This window comes from Dasypus novemcinctus, chromosome 6 (genome assembly GCF_030445035.2).
Source record: "Dasypus novemcinctus isolate mDasNov1 chromosome 6, mDasNov1.1.hap2, whole genome shotgun sequence".
NCBI classification, from domain to species: Eukaryota; Metazoa; Chordata; class Mammalia; order Cingulata; family Dasypodidae; genus Dasypus; species Dasypus novemcinctus.
In genome coordinates this window covers 130,676,485-130,692,678 of record NC_080678.1, presented here as the reverse complement: position 1 = coordinate 130,692,678, position 16,194 = coordinate 130,676,485, and the positions used below count along the sequence as shown (strand labels likewise).

At 38.1% G+C, this 16,194-nt stretch overlaps 1 protein-coding gene across 3 annotated transcripts in view; it reads right to left on the bottom strand.

Moving 5' to 3' along the window:
• The window catches only part of BMPR1A (bone morphogenetic protein receptor type 1A), a 153,133-nt gene that overhangs the window by 94,607 nt on the left and 42,332 nt on the right, over positions 1-16,194 (bottom strand). The window contains exon 1 of one of the 3 annotated variants that reach the window (XM_058299406.1): positions 3,108-3,187. The exons of the other annotated variants lie outside the window; for them this stretch is intronic. The gene's annotated coding sequence lies outside the window, so the exon portion shown is untranslated. Of the gene's footprint in view, positions 1-3,107; positions 3,188-16,194 lie in introns of those variants that run through there. 3 annotated transcript variants of the gene reach the window in all.

Here is a 16,194-nt window from a genome sequence, read left to right as displayed (position 1 = left end):
ATTGATAAATTGAAGAAAAAGCAAATGATCATCTCAACAGATACAGAAAAGGCATTTCACAAAATACAGCATCCTTTCTTGATTAAAAAACAGTCCCAAAAATAAGAACAGAAGGAAACTTTCTCAATATAGCAAAGTACATACATGAAAAACCTACAGCAAGAATTGTATTCAATAGTGAAAGATGGAAAGCTTTCCTGCTGAGGTCAGGAACAAGACAAGGATGCCACTGTCACCACTATAACTGATGAATATTGCGCTGGAAGTTCTAGCTAGAGCAATCAGGCTGGACAAAGAAATGAAACATACCCAAAGGGGAAAGGAAGAAGTAAAACTTTCACTATTTGCTGATGGTAAGATACTGTATCTAGAAAATGCTGAAAAATCCACAACAAAGCTACTAGAATACAGAAGTTCAACAAAGTGGCAGGATACAAGAATAATATGCAAAAATCAATAGCGTTTCTGTAAGAAGAAATAAGTCGTAGAGCATATGACGACACTGATGAACCTGGAGGACATTATGTTGAGTGAAGCAAGCGAGACAAAAAAGTACAAATACTGTATGATTGTGCTACTATTCATTTTGTATAACATATTTTATGATTCCATTTATATAAAATGTAAATATAAATCATAAACTGAAAGATGAAACTAGGTTGGTGGCTATGGAGGGCTAGAGAAGGCATGCTAAGGGGTGTGGAGCTTTTCTTTTTGGAGTAATGAAATGGTTCTAAAATTTTTTGTAGTGATGATTGCACAACATTGTGATTATACTAAAAGTCATTGATTATACACTTTGAACAGACATATGGTATGTGAAAATATCTCACTAAAACTGCTAAATAAGTAAATAAATAAAGGTGCAAGAATTTCCAGAAATAGCAGCTATGTACAGCTGGGGAAACAGACTGAGAGGTGAAGAATTTTCTTGCTTAATTGTCTGTTTTCTGTTTATTAATATTATTACTGAAATACTGAAAATGTTCTAATAATGACTGAAGTGATGAATGCACAACTATGTGATTATACCAAATACCACTGATTGTATATATTCTTGATGGATTTATGCTTTATTAATATATATCAATAAAACTGATGTTAAAAAAGCATAAGCAACAAAAGAAAAAACAGATAAATTAGACATCATGGAAATTAAAAACTGTTGTGCTTCAGAGGGTACCACCGAGAAAGGGAAAGACAACCTATGGAGTGGGAGAAAAATTCTGCAAATCATATGTATCTGATAAGGGACTTGTAACTAGAATATATAAAAAATCATTGCAACTCACAAAAAGACAAATGACCCAATTAAAAATGGGCAAAGATCTGAAGAGAAAATTCTCAAAAGATATTAAAAATGGCCAATAAGCTCATGAAAAGATGTTCAACATCAGTACGCAGTGAAATGCATATGAAAACCACAGTGAGACACCAGTCACAACCTATTAGGATGGCCATAATCAAAAAGGCAGATAAATTTAATGAGGATATGGAGAAAACAGAAACCTCATACATTATTAGTGGGAATGTAAATGGAAAACAGCCTGGCAGTTCTTCAAATAGTGAAACACAGTTACCATATGATTCAGCAAGTCTCACTCCAAAAGGAATGAAAACAAATGACCACACAAAAAAATTGTACAAAAATGTTCACAGAAGCATTACTTGTAATAGCCAAATACCCATCAACTCAAGAATGGTAAATTAAGTATGGTATAGCTATACAATGGAATAATAATAAAAAGAAATGATGTACTGATACATGCTTTAACATGGATGAACCTCAAAACATTATGCTAAGTAAAAGAAGCCAGTCACCAGGTTACACATGTTGTAAGATTCCATTTACATGAAATGACCTGAATAGATCAATCTATATAGACAGAAAGTAGATGAGTGGCTGTCTGGGGTTGGGGGAATGTAGGGATTATAGAGGATGACATCTAAGAGGACTGGAGTTCTATTGTGCAATAATGGAAATATTCTAAAATGGATAGTTAATAAGATGCACAACTCTGAATATAACAGAAGTCAATGGATTGTACACTTTAAATGGGTGAATTGTATTGTATGTGAATTACATCTCAATAAAGCTGCTTTAAAAACAGGAAAAGCAATTATATCATCTAGGGATACCCACTTTGGTGCTAAAACTAGAACGAAATGCAGGAAAAGGATTATTCAAAAAGTCAGGAGAGGCCAGAACAGAATCCGGTGCTTGCTCCCATGGCCGGCCACTCTGAGCAGCCCCCTGCCACCGCTTCTCCTCACCACCCGCCATGACCAAGCCCCTGAAGCAGATGCACCAGAACTACAATCAGGACTCAAGAGGCCACCATCGATTGCCCGATCAGCCTGGAGCTCTATGCCTCTTACATCTACCTGTCAATGTCTTACACTCTGGCCATGAGTATGTGGTTCTGAAGAACTTTGCTAAATATTTTCTTCACCAATCTCACGAGAGAGAACATGCTGAGAATCTTTTGAAGCTGGAAAACCAATAAGGTGGCCAACTCTTCCTTCAGGATTATCCATAAACCAGAATGAGATGACTGGGAGAGCCGGCTGAATGTAGCAGAGCATGCATTATACTTGGCAAAAAGGGTGACTCAGTCACTACCGGACCTGTACAAACCGGTCACTGACAAGAACAACCCCAACTATGTGACTTTACTGAGACCTAATACCTGAATGAGCAGATAAAGTCCATCAAAGAATTGGGTGGCATGCAACCAACTTGCACAAGAAGGGACCATGGAGTCTGGCTTGGCAGAGTATCTCTAGGACAAGCACACTCTGGGAAACAGTGATGACTGAGAGCTAATTTATGTCAGCTTCCCCAGAGCCACGGGGTGACTTCTGTGGTCACCATGACAGGACATGCGTGTTGGGCTTACCTTTTCTATAAATCGTATCAGCATCCACCAAGTTCTTTCTCATTTGTAACATTCCTTCAAATAAAGTAATTTGTTGACCAACCACCCCAAAAAAGTCAGGAGAGTGCTTTTTTGCCTTTTTGTCACTGAGACAACGTTTATACAGTGCATGAACTATTCACAATAAAAGAAAAGTTTAAGATTCAAAATAAGAGAACACCAACTCACTCTATATGAGCTCCAGCTTTGTTGTTCTAAGAGGAAATTACAATTCAAGTGTTGATAAAACTTTCAGGGCAGATCACTGGAATTCCTGTAAGTAATTTGATGAATCTGAGAATCAAGAGAGGTTACAGAAGATGGACATATAACGTCTTGATTGGGAGCAAACGGGGATGCAGAGAGGGAGCTTCTTGAAACCGAAAACCAGAAGCCGTGACCATAACCTAAGCAAAATTCCAGTGGTGATTATAAAGGAATGATTTGTGCACACTTGAGAGTGATACTACAATATCATAACTGTAGTACTTCATAGTTTGAAACAAGACTTCCAACATATTCTAAGTAAATTTTACAACAATACCATGAGTTTAGTGCTATCTTCCCATTTCATATGAAATGAAGTTCAAACAGGACAAGTGGTGTGTCTTTTGAGAGTAGCATTACTGGGATTCAAACTCAGGACCCTTATTTTAAATCCCTAAGGACTTTCATTTATGTTTCAATGTGTCCTTTGATTTGTCCAGGTTTTTGCATGCCAAGAGTCCATTCCTTTTTACTGCTGAGTAGTATTCTGTGGTATGATGTACCAGTTTAACCACTCACCTATCAAAAGGCTTTTATGTTGTTTCCAGTTTTTGACTAGTATCAATTAAGATGCAATATGTATTTAGATACAAGTTTTTATGTGACCTTAAATTTTAATATCACTAGGTTAACTAGCAAGGAATTTGGATTGCTCGTTACATTTATAAGGCAATTTCCCCATTATTTGGACATTTCATCTTTCATTTGGATTCTCAGGGAGTAGGAAAGGCCAAATATATGCTTGCTTCTTTCCCTTTACTTACTAATTTTTTGTTTTGTTTTGTTTTGTTTTTTAGGAGTACCAGGGATTGAACCTGGGACTTTGTATGTGGGAGGTAGGTGTTCAACCACTGAGCTACATCCACACCCAAGAATTTTTAACATAATAAATTGGTTCCCTATCTAATCTGAAGATAAGAACAAATACTGAACTCTAGCTAATGATATGCACATTGCAGTATTCCTTGAAGTACAATGATGTCTGTACCTTACTATGAAATGCATAAAAACAAATGTATTGATGAATAGATGGTGCTGACTGATGAACAGACTTATAATAAAGCAAGTGTAGTAAAACTTTATAGTTGAATCTAAGTGATGGATATATGTGTTCATGGTAAAATTATTTTAACTTTTCTGTGCATGTGAAAATTTTCATCAAAATATTTGGAAAAGTACAATGCAGTTTTGTACTTAACATACAGCCACAAATACCGCTAAAAGCAGGCCAAATTTTATTAAAGAGTCAAGAAATATTCTTGAAAGGCAATTCCTGCCTCTTTTTTTTTTTTTTAAAGATTTATTTTTATTTATTTAATTCCCCCTCCCCTCCCTCGGTTGTCTGTTTTCTGTGTGTTTTTGCTGCGTCTTGTTTCTTTGTCCGCTTCTGTTGTCGTCAGCGGCATAGGAAGTGTGGGCGGCGCCATTCCTCGACAGGCTGCTCCTTCCTTCGGGCTGGGTGGCTCTCCTTATGGGGTGCACTCCTTGCGCGTGGGGCTCCCCTATGCGGGGGACACCCCTGTGTGGCAGGGCACTCCTTGCGCGCATCAGCACGGCACATGGGCCAGCTCTACACGGGTCAAGGAGGCCCGGGGTTTGAACCGCGGACCTCCCATGTGGTAGACGGACGCCCTAACCACTGGGCCAAAGTCTGTTTCCCAATTCCTGCCTCTTGTACTCATAATTCAATCCCAAATTCAGCATAATCTTAATGTAACAGATGTTGAAGAAAAGGACTTAAAACTTTCATTATAAAACCTGAGTATTACAAGTTAAAAACTACCTAATTTTAAAAATACCTATTTTACTTACATTTATAATTAAAAAGAAAATATCAACGCTGCATGTTTTTCTTACATTTTGATTCTTAATATAATTCATCAATTCTAAGACACATCTTTTCACATTTTAACGACTGTGAAATCAGAATGTGTCTTAAAATCAACATGATATTATTTAATTGGTACCATTTTTTTTCTTTTTTAATGGTACACAGAATAAACAGTACATCTATCCCTGTGGATTCCAGAGGTGTATGAGTGTCAGAGTTGATGAAACACAGTATTATAGAGCACAGTTATAGCTTTATGTGTTCCTTCAGAAAGAGGTTAGGCAGTTAAGTATGCCAACCAAATGTCTTTTAATATACAAACCTTGTCAGGTGTAATAAATGAGTTTTCACTAGCAGATTAACTTCTAACCAAGTCATCAGTTCATCAAAGTTTCCAAGATCTATTCAACCTCAGTATCACTCACTTTGCCAGGCACTTTTCTTCCTAAACAAAAAATTTCTTCACTTAGATGTCAAGTCATTCAAATACAAGAACCCTGGTATTTGTCTCAAGTCAAAGAGATCATCTGAACAAACCATAGGTGCACTGGAAGTTGCCCTAATTTCTTGTGCTAAAACTATTAGTGAATTCATCAATTCTAATATTTCTGATAGATGTGGATAGCTATTAAAGAAACCTTTTTTTTTTTTTTAGTACCTGACTAAACGCATAGCTTATATTTTGGAAAAGAAAGGCTGACTTTTTATTTACTACTTCCTTCCTACCATAATTTAAAATTTTCTGCCAATTCCTACCTTTCCCCCATTTGATCATTTCACCAGTGCTGCAAGATCTTAATGTTAAGAGTCAGCCATAAAATTAAATCATAAGAACCTGGTAGTTTCTCCACCCTAGAAACAACCCTTTTAAATCTTACTTTTCTCTCTGAAGATCAGTCATCTGTCCATTCCTGTTCTACCGGTTAAAAAGGACAACGTTGAAAGTTATAAGTTTCTGTGGGCAGTGCCACCATTTGATGGAAGGACACTAAGAAACACTTGGCAAAACTACAGAAACAACAACGTACTTTGCTCACTCAAAATGAAATACATAGGAAAGCAGATGTGACTCAGGCGACTGAGCTCCCACCCACCACATAGAAGGTCCTAAGGAAGACAGAAAGCTGGCGCAACAGGCAGGCGCAGCAAGCTGACCCCAACAAGATGGCACAAGAGACACAAGAAGAAAAACATAACAGGAGACACAACTAAGCAGGGAGCCGAGGTGGCTCAAGCAATTAGGTACCTCCCTCCCACACTGGAAGTCCCAGGTTCAGTTCCTGGTGCCTCCTAAAGACACAGCAAGTACAAACAAGGGGGAGGGAAGAAATAAAGAAAATAAATTTAAAAAAAAAAAAGGAAAATACATACTTTGTTTTCTATACCATAACAATTTGAAATTTTTTAAATGCAGTGATAAAATCCTTGAAGAAATGTTAACATTTTCTCAGCCCAATTCTAACAAAATAAAATGGAAATGACTGATAGGAAATGATCATAACAGCATTAAGTCACAGAATATAAAAAGACCCTAATTTTTAAAGTTTCATTGGCGAAATACCAGTAAAATTGCTTTTCATTAAGCCTGTTTAACTGATATGCAAATGGATTTGTGAATGAGAGCATTCAAGTGTTAAGTATCTAAAACTTTACAAATCTATGATACCCACTATATGGGAAACGGTCTTTAAAAACCAGTAGAGGGAGAGCAGATGTGCCTCTAGCAGTTGAGCGATGACCTCCCACATGGGAGGTCCCGGGTTAAGGGGCAGACAAGGAGCAAAACAGATAAGGGAGCTAACTCAGGGAAGCCAGTGCAGCTCAGTGGCTGAATGCTGGCCTCCTGCATACAAGGCCCTGGGCTCAATCCCAGGACCAGTACCTAAACAACAACAACAAACCCTACGCAGGGAGCACTTGTGGATCGAGCAGTTTAACACCTGCTTCTCACATGGGAGGTCCTGGGTTCAGGTCCTGGTACCTCCCCAAAACAAAAAAAGAGGCAAATGAAAAAACCAGCTTAGGGGAGCTGATGTGGCTCAGTGATTGAGCTCCAGCTCCCCACATACGAGGTCCTGGGTTCAATTCCCTGCCTCAGTAACAAAAACCAACAAAAGCCAACAGTGGAGCGGGTGTAGCTCACTGGAGCAGGTGCAGCTCAGTGGATAAGCGCACGCATCACACGTATGAGGTCCTAGGATCAATCCCTGATACTGCCACACACACACACACAAACACCTACAGAACAGACTCTTGATGGGGTACTGGTTAGAGGTATGTATTTGTCCAATAATCAGACTGTGCACTGAATATCTGTGCATTTCACACACACATATATGATACCACAATTTAAAAACACTAAGAAATAAATCAGAATAGACTATATATCATTCAGTCTAAGGAATGAAGAAGTACAAATCAATTGAACTTGTTTCAGTTGGCTTCTTTTTCACGTGTTTATGTTACTGGGACTCATACATTCTCACTGTAGGAAAAAGGATACAAGGATGGAATGGAAGAACACAGAAGAAAATCTTATGGGGTTAGATTAGAATTGGAGGTATTAGTAAAAAAAATTTTAAATGATGCGAGCCCATACAAAGGACACCAGAGCCAGGATGAAGAGAATCTCATCGCCAAAATCTGGGACAACTTGAACAACAAAATAAACAAGGGCTGTAATGGACTATAGCCTACTAAATAAAGTAGGAATCCATTAGCCTATAGTGACAGTAGTATTAGATGGATGAATGGATAGGAGAAAGGGAGGAAGGGAGGCAGGCTCATAGCAGAATACAGAATGATAAATGTAGAACAGGAAATGGAATCGGAAAATCAACATTTTACAACCGTAAATAGTAAGGACTGGTTTGGGAAGTAAGTATCAATAGATGTTAAATCTAGAGAGAAGGGTAAGTTTTATGAGAAGCAAGAAATCTGCATGGTCTTCAGGTATCTCCCCATATACTGCTTATTGGTTGCAAGGGGAAATAGTTGGTATATTCCTCCAAACATACACCCTGAGGGGAACACGTAATTTAGGTGAAATGTCCTCTAACCACAAGGGAATGTCACACAAGTGCAAACTGAACAATATTCTATAAAATAACTGGCCTAATTCTTCACATAACAAAAGACTAAGGAACCATTACAGATTAAAGAATATTAAAAAGACATACCCCAGTCTCTACCAATGACTGATTTAATCAGTACAAAAATATTTATAAGTTTGCCTTAAGCAGCTTGCACACATGACTTTTTTTTCTTCCCCTCCCCCCTCTTCACTTCCTGCTCTCTGATGCACTTCACCTTGACTCTCCCCTTCATCTCTCTTTTGTTGTGTCATCATCTTGCTGCGTGACTCACTTTGCATGGGCACTGGCTCACCGCACGAGCACTCAGCTCACCGTGTGGGCACTCAGCTCACCGTGCGGGCTCTCAGCTCACCGTGCGGGCTTTCAGCTCGCCACAGGCACTGGCTCATTTCGCAGGCATGCTTTCTCTTCTTTTTTTTCACCTGGAGGGCTAGGGATCGAACCCATGTCCTCCCATTTGGTAGGCGGGAGCCCTTTCACATGGGCCATATCCGCTTCCCACATGTGACTTTTTATTCAACCGTGACATATTCCTTTTGCCCTATTAATATTTTTCCATGTCATAAAAATAAACAAATCTATAAAATACAGCTCGGGTAAAAATACTTACATATTTACACCCAATTTTATTCTCTAAAGGATGTACAGTTGCTCAGATAGTCATACATTAGAAAAGAACAGTGGGTAAATCATTTCATAAATAAAATAAGGTCATGAGTAAGATCACCCATGGGAATGTGTGCTATGCCATCCAGTACAGCTGATGGAGGTGGGCTGCACATTTGTAACTTCCCAGTAAAGGGGGATGAGATCAGTTACAAGATGCATAATATATACAAGCTAAAACCAAATTCCAGAGAACCATTCCAGAGAAGAGCAGCTTGTCCTGACACTGAAAATAGAGAAAACTATCTTCCATAGTTTTCCAAACCAGTAGGACATTCAAAAACCGAGAGAAACGAGGTCTTCGAATATCCCTGTGCTTTCTTCCTGGGCACTATGTTTTCCAGGGTGATTTTATAGTTTCAAAGAAAATCACACCCAACGTCAAATATCTATTAGAAATCTGACTTTGTAAATAATTTCACTAGTTTTACAGTACTTCAGATAAGGAACTTAGGGATACTTTTTGTTGGTCACTTAAAAGTTTACTCATCAATATAGTTGTATTTGGAGATCTATAAGTTTATATTAGGATATTCAACATTTTAGACTACTAGATGAGAAAGAAAAATTATTATCCATAACTAGTTGTTTGAAGTTCAGCATGCTAATTCTCTGAACTTTGGTTTCCTAATCTAATTCCTTGTCCAGATCATCAATCCTGTGAATCTCATGATTATTACTTGCTTTCTTCTGTTTCTTTATAGTTTATTATATATATATTATTGTCTTTGAAACCATGTATTATAAATCATGTTTGTATTTTCCTATGCCTGTTTCAGAGCCTGGCATATAAAGGGTGGCCATTAAATATATATATTTAAAAAGACATGACAGGGAAAAGGTGTGGCTTGAGTGGTTGAGTACCCGCCTCCTACACGGGAGCTTCTGGTGCTCCTGAAAAAAACCCAACTAACCAAACAACGACAACAACAAAACAAACAACAAGCAAAACAAACAAACAAACTCAGGGAAGCCAATGTGGCTCAGTGGTTGAGTGCCCGTTTCCAACATAAATAGTCCCAGTTTCAATCCTGTCCCTAGTACCTAAAAGAAAGGAAAAAAAAGGCATGACAACTAAATGCAAAATGTGATCCCAGGCTGAATTCTCTACTGGAGGGAGGAAAAATGCTATAAAGGACACAGCTGATGGCCCACATGCAGTGCTGCCATGCACAAGGAGTGCCGTGCCGCACAGGGGTGCCCCCGTGTGGGGGTGCCCCACGTGCAAGGAATGAGCCCTGCAAGGAGAGTCGCCCTGTGTGAAAAAAGCACAGCCCACCCAGGAGTGGCACCGCACACATGGAGAGCTGACACAGCAAGATGATGCTACGAAAAAGGGTTGCAGTTTCCCAGTGCTGCAGGATAATGCAAGCAGACACAGAAGAACACACAGCGAATGGACACAGAGCAGACAATGGGGGAGGGGGAGAGGGAAAAAAATCTTTTAAGAAAAGTCAACCCAAATATATATATGTATATAGTAAAAATAGCAGCTCAAATCAATAAAAGGTGGTGCAAGAATTTGTTAACCATTTGGGAATCCTTACCTCATACAACAAAATTAACTCCAAATAAACAAAAGGTTCAAATGAAAAACATGAAACTTTATAGAAGAACTTAGTACTATTCCAATGGGAAATGAATGTCTAAGTTTGACATCAAAAGTAGAAACCATAAGGAAAAAGGCTGATGTAAAATGTTGCGAAGGAGAACAATAAATATGTGGGGATCCAGGCCCCTTAAGTCCTCAGCACCTAGCTGCCTGAGTGACCGAGACTAAGTTAAAGGTTCACAACCCTCTCCAGAGGGGAGAGAATGCTTAGATGGCACCATAAACTCTGACCGTCCCCAAGCAGTAACCGTCCTTCCTAGGAGCGTAGTGAAAGCATCGCCACACCCCCTGTGTATTTTCACGTGGCCCTCGCAAGAATTCTGTTCTCACATCGTAAGGAATGCCCTTGTTCTGAAACCCCTTACGTACTGCCCTTCATTGTCTCTTCTCTTTGCCAAGCACTAACTTCTCGTATGTGATCGGTCTCCATCAAACTCTTTCCTGCTCCTAAGTCCCAGTAAAGCCCATGTCTGATTCTCTGCCTGGTACATTCTCTGGTCTTGGAGCTGCACTAACTTGGGCCCTTCAGAATTGGGTTGGACCATACCTTTTTTTTTCTCTTTTATGTAGCAATAAGCCTGTGACATTATTAAAATTACGTCGTGTTTTAGAGTTGTAACTAGGGTAATAAGATCAGAATATTTACCTGACTTCATTTTACAGAAGAATAATTTTCCACTTTAACAAGTGGCCTGTCCTGTAATGAATATTAGGTTACTGAGTAATACAAAGTACTTTTACCTTCACATCTGTGATTGCTATTATAATTGTAATAAAAGAAACTATCTTTTAAAAAGTTGGTATTCAGTTATTAAAATGCATACACATTTTTTTAGTTGATTAAAGTTAATATTTTAAGTGAAGGAATGGTAAATACCTTTAAAGAATTTTTTTCCTCTCCTTATACCTGGGATCTGAGCACTATTAAATCACTTATCGTATAAGCAAATGTTTGCTCTGCAGGAAAAAAAGCACTGCTTATTTAAATGTTATATTCCTTGTCAAGTTCCTATTTTCTTCTCTCTTTCCCTTTATATCATAGTTATTTAAGCATATGTATCTACAGTGTAGAGATAAGTATTCTTATGATAGCTCAGATTCTTTAACATATTTTTACTTTCAAATCCTAATTTTTGGCCTTTCATCATTTAGTCCAAACTACAGGATTATAAGGTCTAAGATCTAAAGTACAATATCTAATTTACACGGGGTTTAAGGGCTTAAATTCAAGGGCATAAATTGTCAAGATTCCACCCTCAGTGCTTATTTATCTGGTTCCTTGGCCACCATTTGGTCTTGGCTGAAAGATGTGAAGGGGTGAGATGTTCTATCACACTAGCGAAGAGTTTCTTGCAGAGTAGTCAGTTGGATCAGTTGCTACTGATGGTTTGAAGAAGATGAGGATAGAAAATACGGCACCATGGAGGCCATTACTGACATTGACACGTGGTGGGGGGATGTAAATTGTGGTGGACAGGTAAACAGTTAAGGCAAAATGAGGGAAGGAGGTAGCAAATACACCATTCCATGAAGCATCTGGCTATGAAGGGGCTGAGACGACTGGTTTGTAAAGGAAGGGTTTGTTTTTATTACCTAAGTCTATGCTAGAGATTGTTTCTTGACAGGAATGAACCAACTAAAGAGGGGTGAAACTGGGAAGATTCTCAAAGATGACATGAACAGACAGAGCTAACTAGCTGATATTTATCTCTGTGCTCATATCAGTCTCAAAAGAGACAATTCAACATTTCTGTAAACTGTCCTGTAAATTTCATGGCCACATTTTTTAATACTTAAGTAACTATTTCCACAAAGCTCATATTTGCAAATTTTTATTCCTGTCAAAACATATAAATTATTGTGCTCCCTCTACATTTTGCAGTAACTCAACATATGTAAGAGATTTTTATGCCCAGAAGTTTTTCTGATAGAAACACGGGCACTTTCACTCCCCCAACACAATTCCTCTGTATGAAAAACAGGGCAAATGCAAATCACACACATGCAGTTTTTTTTTTTCTCACAGCAGTATCCCTAATTTTTATTCTCATTTTAAAATAATTCCTTTGTTAATGTTGGAGTCCCTGTTTTAGTTTTTTATCACTTATCTGTTCACACACCATACTAATCACAGTTCCAATCTTTGGCCTTCCGACATGTATGCTCAGAATTATCTTCAGAGAATTATATACTCTATTTTTCTTAAAACATAACAGCCTTATTTTAGGTTTCCCTTTTTTTGAAAGAAACATGGACACTTTCACTCCTCACCCCACTCCCCTTAATTCCTCTGTATGAACAAGAGTGCAAATGCCATGACTGATGGAACTGAAGGCTACCTAACAGAAGGGGAGAAGAGAAGGCATGCTGGAGGTGAAGAGCAGACTAGAGTTGGTTGTAACTAGGGGAACATAAGGCTGCCTGAGCTGCCTATCTTCCAGATTTTCAAGATGAGTCAGAAATCTGGATTTTCTTTTTGTGAAATCTCCCAATATTTAATTGTTGTCAACCAATTCAAATTTTTTAAAAAGGTATACTCCAAACGTAACATGCATGTTGTAGCAGTTTGATACAGTTACAAATCCCAAAAACAGATATTGCATTATGTTTGTAATCTGATCTATTACTGGGTATAACTGAGTTGTGATTAGGGCTTTAATTGGGCCACATCAAGGGGGCCATGTGCCCCTTGGTGGGTGGGGACACACAGATAAAAGGCATGGCAAAGGGCAGAGTTGGAGCTTTTGATGCGAGAGATTTTGATATTGGAGTTTTGAGGTTGGAGTTTGATGCTGAAGTCTTAAGCTGGAACCCCAGAAAGAGAGGAATCCTGAACTCAGGGAGAAGCAAGACCCTGGAAGGGAGGAACCCAGGAAGCCTGAATCCTTGCAGGCATCAGCAGCCATCTTGCTCCAACACGTGAAAATAAGACTCTGGTGAGGGAAGTAACTTACGCTTTATGGCCTGGGATCTGTAAGCTCCTATCCCACATAAATACCCTTTATAAAAACCAACCAATTTCTGGTATTTTGCATCAGCACCCCTTTGGCTGACTAATACATGTGTAGAGCACATGCAACTGACAAGTCACTTATGACTGTACAATTCTAAGTTACAGAATCCTGGTGAGTGCATATGCTCGTCCTCTTTCACTCTTTTTATAGTTTTCAGGAATTCTTCCCTCCAGGATAGGATATTGCAATTCTATAAAATACACATTCAGAGATTCAGAGTAAGGTTAGCTGCCTTCCCCAACTGCCATTAACCTCTTCCCTTTTGTTTACAGAAACATACATATTTGCATTTGATACTGTTGTGGGATGGGATAGAAATTTACCTTTAAATTTATAATAACTCCTGAGAAAGGGAGTTTTCTTATATCAAGAAGTATGATAAATTAACATTTATAGAGCAACCAACATTATGCCAGGCACATTATTAAGCTTTTTACACTCTGGATATTTCATTAAAGCTTAAATTACATTGTGAAGTAGATTTTATCATCTCATTTTACAGACAAGTTGCAATAATTTAAAAAGATCTCTCTTTTTGTTTCTCAGAACCCATCAGAAATGGTTGGTTAGGCTTGCTTTTTTGACAGATATCATTAATCAAGAATAATTATGGGGAAGCTGACTTGGCCCAATGGATAGGGCGTCCGTCTACCACACGGGAGGTCTGCGGTTCAAACCCTGGGCCTCCTTGACCCGTGCGGAGCTGGCGCAGTGCTGATACGCGCAAGGAGTGCCCTGCCACACAGGGGTGTCCCCCGCGTAGGGGAGCCCGATGCACAAGGAGTGCACCCCGAAAGGAAAGCCGCCCAGCGCGAAAGAAAAAGTGCAGCCTGCCCAGGAATGGCGCTGCACACACAGAGAGCTAACACACATGATGATGCAACAACAAAAAGAAACACAGATTCCCAGTGCCACTGATAAGGATAGAAGCAGTCACAGAAGAACACACGGCAAATGGACACAGAGAGCAGACAACCATCTTAAATCACAATCACAAAAATACAAAGTAAAGACATTAAAGGATAATATCCTTTGAAAAAATGAGCTAAAACCTTAACTTCAGCTCCTTAAATTCTGCAGTTTGTTTGATCTTCCCTGATGATCAGATCACTGAAATAGTCATTAATTATTTTCAAGACAAGTAATTTTGACATCTTCTTTTCCTTTTGGTTAATAAGCTTTTCTTCAGGGTCCTTAAAACACAAAGTTTTGGAAAAACCAAGGTTGGTTTTTATTTTATTATTATTATTATTATTACTGTAAAGAGAACTAAAAAAAAAACCATTGCTGCTGCCACAAACAAATTATTGAACACATGCGCTAGGCCTGGTGACATGATGAACCAAGATTCCCCAGCCACAGCTTATGGTTTTTAATTCAATCACAATTACCCTAAGCGTCACGAAGGAAATTATAAACAGGGTACTACAACAAACTTTGACAGGGATCTAATCTAATCAAAGGTGTGTAAGTTTAAGTAAAAACTCACTTTTGAGCAAAATCTCAATATAACTGGGGAGGTAAAAGACAAACTGCTTTGTAACAACGAAGCGGTTCTTTTTAAAAATGTTAGAAATTCTGAAGGTATGCGTTAAAGCACTATAAACACTATCCTAAAGAACTGAAAGGGACAGGAACAGACACTTACAAACTAATGTTCACAGTGGCATTATTCACAAGAGCCAAAAGGTGGAAACAACCAAAGCATTCATCAACAGATGAATGGATAAATAAAATGTATTATTTTGAATAATAACTTCATTGAATAACAATGCAGTATTATTCAGCTGTAAAAAAGGAATGAAGTTCTGGCACATGTGACAGCATGGATGAACCCTGAAGACATCGTGCTGTGTTGTAAATGTGGGAAAGTGTGGGAGGGGGACGAGGTGGAGTATATGGGAAACGCCTATATTTTTTATGTAACATTCATGTAATCTAAAGCTTCTTTTAAAAAAAATTCATTAAAAAAAAGACATCAGGTTGAGTAAAGTAAGCCAGATCAGAAGGACAAATGTATGATTCTACTCATGAAATAGCTGGCGGACGGTTAAGGGATGGGGAGGGGGAACGGAGTGTTATTGTTTACAGGGTATGGAGTTTCTGCTTGGGGTGATGTAAAAGTTTTGGTAATGGATGGTCATGATTTAATACAATATTGTCACTATATTTTAATACCACTGAACTGTGCACTTGCAAGTAGTTAAAATGGGAAATTTTGTGTCTGTTACCACAATAAAGATCTAAAAATAAAAATTTTTTAAAGTGTTGACGACACTTAACTTTCTATATCGTAAAGTGAAATGGTACACTTACAAAATACTGAAATGATTGAGACTCTATTTCTGTGATAGAATTCTGAATACTAATTACAGCAACTTTCTTTAGCAGCAAATCAATGAAACATTAATACTTAAAATCGCCTAGAAAGGAGAAAAAATGCAACACCTCTTAATGAACTGAAAATGTTTAACTTTATAAAATAATGCTTAAGCTTTTTAAACCCTCAGAAATGGGACTAGTTACATGTAAACATGTTTGTGAAATATGAATTTTAACAAATTGTTTAAACCATTCCTTAAAGATTAAAATAAAAAGGATCTATATTCTAATTGATACTGAACTGAAAAAATAACATAAGTCAAATGATACTCGGATTTTGTCAGTTTTTACGTGAAAAAAATATTTTGAAAGTCTTCACTGATCTAAGAGCAGCAAGGAAACAGAACAAAAGAAATACTGTAACTGCTTTTACTAACTCTTCTGAAACATAAAAACAGCCCAATCCATG